The sequence below is a fragment of the Microtus pennsylvanicus genome, chromosome X (genome assembly GCF_037038515.1).
Source record: "Microtus pennsylvanicus isolate mMicPen1 chromosome X, mMicPen1.hap1, whole genome shotgun sequence".
In the NCBI taxonomy this organism is placed as follows: Eukaryota; Metazoa; Chordata; class Mammalia; order Rodentia; family Cricetidae; genus Microtus; species Microtus pennsylvanicus.
The window spans coordinates 67,698,540-67,704,539 of record NC_134601.1 but is presented as its reverse complement, the minus strand read 5'-3'; positions in this window follow the sequence as shown (position 1 = coordinate 67,704,539).

Here is a 6,000-nt window from a genome sequence, read left to right as displayed (position 1 = left end):
ACAAAGAAAAAAGAAAGAATGAAAGGAAGGAAGGAAGAAAGAAAGAAAGAAAGAAACAAAGAAACAAAGAAAGAAACAAAGAAAGAAAGAAAGATTATATCTAAATTGAAAGTTTACTGGGGAAAGGGTTAGAGTACTCTAGATGCCACCCTGCAGAGGAAGTCTTGAGGCTGTTTTAATCTGATTCAGCTAGTATGGACCACCGCCCCCATTGTTGGTCACATCCTATTTGGAAGAACCTGAGCTGACTCTTCCAGAGTCTCCCACTGCCATTCTCCTTCTCTCTTGACCCCAGGTAGGCCACCACCATTATCTTCATGCCATCTCAGGATCTTAGGCTGCCTACCCATTGTATGTGGTCTGTTGGTCCCTTCCAGAGCTCACATTATCCTAATAGCTTCACTGGTAACTGCCATCATACTCCAAATCCAAGGTCTTTCTAGTGTTTTTCCTTCAGCACAATGGAGACAGTCTGGTGTCCGAACATCTGGCTCAGATCTTGGTTATTCCTCAGCTCATTTGGGGCAGTGCACCAGCTCTCAGAGAAGAAAGCAGCCAGCGACAGCCAGCACAGGCTTCCCAGAATCATGCTGAGTTGAAAGAGAAGATGATGAAACTGTACACCAGTCAGGGTGAGACTAGCCATCTGGAATTTTCTTTCTTGCTCATGTTTCAGGCCTTAGCAACAATAAAGTCATCTAGCACCCAGAAGCCCTCCAGAATAGGAAGCAGAAACTACAGGACTAAGGCTCTTCCTGTGGTTCCTATCTTTACAAAACCATGGCTAGAAGGGTGGACACTTGGTTTCTACTGTGAACACATGAATTCATGGCTCCAGCTCTGGTTTTCAGAAGCTTTGTGACATCAGTTTTATGCATCATAGCGCCCGCTATGGACAACGTGACAACAATTGCCAGGAAATGCATCAGAGCAGGTCCTCACAGTGACTGGGTGTCTCGTTCTCACAGCCCTGAATCTTCTCCCCTTCTAGTCATGGTCCTTACTGTCCTCACCGCTGGACCCCACAGGCACATTCCGAGTGAGGTGTCATTCACATCTTCGACCACTAGACATTGACAGAGATACTGGCGAGAAGCTTTTCTGTTCTTCTGAGGCTGGGCCAACATTTCCAATCACAGGTAGACTTTGTTCTGGTCCACTGCAGGAAATTAGGGAGGCAGACAAACAAGTGTCTGCGTACTTTCTCCTCACACACTCATCTCTCTCTTTCATATAAGTCTTCCAGTGAATAAAGTCTGAGAACCAGTATCTGGCCCACCAGGGTCCTCGGCTTTACTTTCTGATGCTTTTCCAAATCATAGAGCTGAGAGCGAGTAATTGCCAGAGTCTAGGAAATGAGGCATGAACTTGCCATCTTGGGTGTTTCTCAGTTTCCTGTATCTACTGCCTCCTTCATATGGTTACATACTGAGGGTCCATGTTGCCTCCTGACCTCACAATGATCAGGATGACTAGGAGGCATGACTTAAACATGGGTAACATCTTAGTTGCTCTGTGACTTGGGAGCTACTTATTCATCCTCTCTGGGCATTTTGTTTCTTGTGTACTATATGGATGGCAACAATACATATGATATGGAGTCACTCTAATGGTGAAGTAAATATATAAATGTACAAACTATGTGGAGAACGTGTGTGGTGTGAGTGTGTGTGTGTGTGTGTGTGTGTATGTATGTCTTGCTATGTAACATGGGCTACATAAACATGGGCGAAATAACCCGGGAAGCCGCACAGTTCTAGATTGCTGTTAGTAAGTACTGCAACCTGAACTCAGGTCCACTGGTTAAGAGCAATATCCAGATCAAAGTATGTATGTTATTATTATTTCAGGTTTTGTTTATTTTAATTTTATTTGTATGGTTATTTAACCTGCGTGTGTGTCTGTGTATTTGCCCACAGAGGTCATAAGATGGTATCAGATCCCTTGAACTGGAATAACAGGCAGTTGTGAGCTACCATTTGGGGTCTCGGGACTGAAGTCAGGTCCTCTGAAAGAGCCATCCCCTCAGCCTTGCCTCAATATATATATTTTACTTTTAAGTTTTCTTTGTTTTTAAATTTGTAATTTATTTTTATCATACTTTCTCCCTTCCCCAACTCCTCCCAACTCAACATCATGCTCTTTCTCTTGCTTAAAACAACAAAAAAAACACAGTCTTTTTATAAGTCAAATACAAAACCATGGAGTCCTATTTATACTGGAAACTACTGGGCATGGGGCCTTTTCTGGGGTGTGTTTGCTGTATGCAGTGTCACTCCATTAAGAAAGCAGCTATCAATCACAAACAGCCACTTGCTAGGTGTTGGGCTTTGTGGCCACTTCCCCTCCTCCAGGCTGGGATTTTATCTGGCTTGAGCTCCTGCCAATCTTGTGAGTGATCTCACAGTCTCTGTGAGGTCCTATGTGCATCAGTTCTGTTGGGTCTGGAGAATGTTGTTGTTTGGAGTCATCTACCACCTTCAGAGATTCAGATAGATGCAGAATCCGTGAGTCCTCACCCATGACAGATGGGTTTTTAGTGATGCAAGTGCTTTAGAATCACCCTGTTTCTGTAAACTCCTTACCCACAATTTGGTCTGCCATGGGTTCCCTACCCAGGAAGAGTGTCACACAATGCCATCACGGTGCTGTAAATGGGGACCGCGGCACGTGGTGGAGACTCCTCATGTGGCAATGGACAGGATGCAAAGCTTATAGATCAGATTCAGTGAGTGCTAAGTGTAAAAGCCTCAAAGGCCCTGCCCTCATGCTACAGGCCTGGGATGCTCCCCACACTCCTCCAATAGTGCCACCTGATGAGGGCTAAGTGCTCAAACTGCAAACATGCAAACCCCACCTACAATCTAAGTAGACTAAACTGAACTGAAGTTAGCAGCTATTCCCAGCAACCAGCCCAAAGTAAATCAGCAGTAAATGATTCTAAAGGCAGCGACAGCTTCACCACTGTCGCCAGCATCTTTTTCATCTATTTTAAAGAGAATTACTTATTTTTAATTTACGTGCGTGAATGTTTGATCTGCATGATATAGGTGTATGTGAGGGTGCCAGGTCCCCTGAAATTGTAGTGACTGCCAGCTGTGAGCTGCCATGTGGGTGCTGGGAATTTAACCCTGGTCCTCTGGAACAGCAGTCAGTGATGCTGACTGATGAGCCATCCTCCCAGCCCTCAAACACACTTCTTTAATTATGTAGCTTACTGATAAGGTATTACTGTTCTTGCTTTTGTAACTGTTCAGAAAATATTTCTCCTATATTTGCAGTGTTTTATGCATTAATAGCTAACGTATCTGTTGTGACGTTCTACTCTTTATCATTTGCACTCTTATCCCCCACATATTTTGTTTCTCTAATTTTTATTTTTAATATTTTAGCTATAGAGCTCTCTAATTTCTCATCAGCCTTTCTGATATGCCTTAGTGATTATAAATTACATGTCCTTACTATTTTATAGTGTACACAATATTGCTTTTTGCCCCCTTTATCCAGAAAGTAAATCCTGATATTAGTGTGGTGCCCCATACCTGTAATCCCAGGGCTCAAGAAGTGGAAGCAAAGGGTTTGACATGATTTTGATGCCAGGAGGGTCACATGGTGAGATTCAGTTTATTATAGTTTACAGGGTGAGGCCATATTTCAAAAGTGAAACTTTTTAACAATAGAAATTCATTTGCCATTTTCTAGTGCTCTTTATTCTACAATACACTGTGGTTAATTCATGTGCATATATGTTAAACATACCTAAATTATCATTATTTGCTTTTTAGCATTCACATATATTTTACATTTTGTGCACATGTATTTATGCCTGTCACAATATACACCTGGAGGTAGCAGGCTACTTTTAAGAGTCACTTCTTTCTATTCACTGTACCCATGGAGTCAAACTCAGGACAATGTGCTTGACACAAGCATGTGTAGGCACTGGGACATCTTGTCCGGCACTGTGTGTATTGTAAAGAAAAACCTGGAAATAGGGAACTTGGTATTAAGATGACATTCAAGCCTTCTGATGGTCTTTATTTGCACCAAAGGATATTTTTGTTTCTGGTCTTTTTCTTCAACCAGAAGAATTTCTGATTGTTTATATTTGTGTATTCCTCTGGTTCCCAGGACTCTTACTTTTCTTTCTTTCTGAAAACATCTCTGTCACCTTCAGGCATGGAGAATGTTATCAATGGATAAGAGACTGAGTTAACTTTTTCTGTCACCACCTTTCAGAGGAAGTTGCTATCTTGATAGGGAAGCTCGGCCAATATCTTTTGGCTAGGTTGTGGCTTACTGGGGCGAAGGAAGAAAACCTGGGAATCCAGCTGCCCTTGCTCTCTTTTGCACTCTTCTTGCTGCATTAGCCAGCCTGGTTTTGGACAAGGGAATCTTTATCCGGTCGTGTGAGCTTCTCCTTTTCAATTATTAAATTATATCAGTTTTTTTCAGCTCTTCTGCTTAATTCTAGCTTATTGGTAAAATACACCCTCACTCTCTTCTAGGGCCCAAGGTCACTGATGAGAAAGTCACAGCTTTTTGAATAAAACACATCATACTAGATGTGCTAGCACCTCAAGTGGATGGAGGGGAGTGGCCATCTTTTCAATACGTGGTCTTGGGATTTCCGGGTATCCACGTATACAAATGAGGCTTTTTTCACTCACTCTTTCCACTCACATGAAAAATCAATTCCATGGTACCTTTAAATGAAGTCATGGTAGATCAATTCCTCTCATACCTGCAGTAGTATTAGAGAAAGCCCAAGAGACGGGAGGACTTCGATGGCTCTGAGAGGAGAGAATGAACATTAGAGACAGGCATTGGCATACCATGACACAGCAGAATACTGTTGTTCAGCGACCTGTATTCCTAAGAGTAGATTTACACTTTCATTTTGTGTTTATCAATACGGTTTTGGTTTTAGTTTTTGATTCCGAGTTTCAGTATGTAGCCCAGACTAGTCCGGAATGTGCCTTCCCTTGCCCGTGCCTACCAACAGGGTGGGCCACAGTAGCAGTTTCTGGCGCTGTTATAAAACACTCCAACACAAAATCAGCTTAGAAAAGAAAGGGTTTATTTGGCACAGGCTTCCAAGTCACAGTTCATCACTGTGGAAATGGGGGCAGGAACTCAAGGCAGGAACCTGGAGGAGGGAAGCCTAGAAGGACGAGCGCTGTTTGCTAGTCTTTTCTCTAGCTTGGTCATAGGCTCATGCTTCCCTGGTACTTTTATCTAACCCAGAGCCTCCTGCCTAAGAATGGTATTGTCTACAGCAGATCGGGATCTCTTATGTGAGTTAATAATCAAGGAAACCACACACAGATGTGTCCAAAGACCAACCTCCTAATCTGCTGTAGGCAGTTTCTCAGTAGACGCTTCCCTCACAGCTGACACTGTGTTAGGTCGACAATAAAACTAGGACAGCCACCATGTCTGTGAGGCTTCCATTTCTGGAGGGAGCTTTTATAAAATGAGCAATATACAACATGAAGAACTTGATGTTCTCTGCAACCTTGATGGAGGTGATCTACTTCAGAGAAGAACTTCTTATGGAAGCCTCATCAAGGTTTATTGTACACATGCTCTTCCCAAATGTGACTCCACTGAGGTAAAGACAGGAGGGAAGGATGCAACACACTAACGTTTCATTTTACCCTAGAAATCTAAGAAATGATTCCTCAGAACAAACCACACACACACAAACACACACACACACACACACACACACACACACACACACACACACACGACATGGTCTGACAGGAAAGCCATGTGAACCACTGTTGTATGAATTAGGCTCCTCGCGGGATTTTGTAATGGACAATGGTAAAGAGTAATGGTAAAAGGTAAGGAAATCTCAATAAACCATGGATTCAGTAATTAGGATTGCCCTGATTGGCTCAGTTTTGACACATCTACTCAAAGTAGTAACAAAAGAATCAACCAGCTGCATGGCATTTGTGAATATTCTGTCTTTTTTTTCAACTTTTCCGT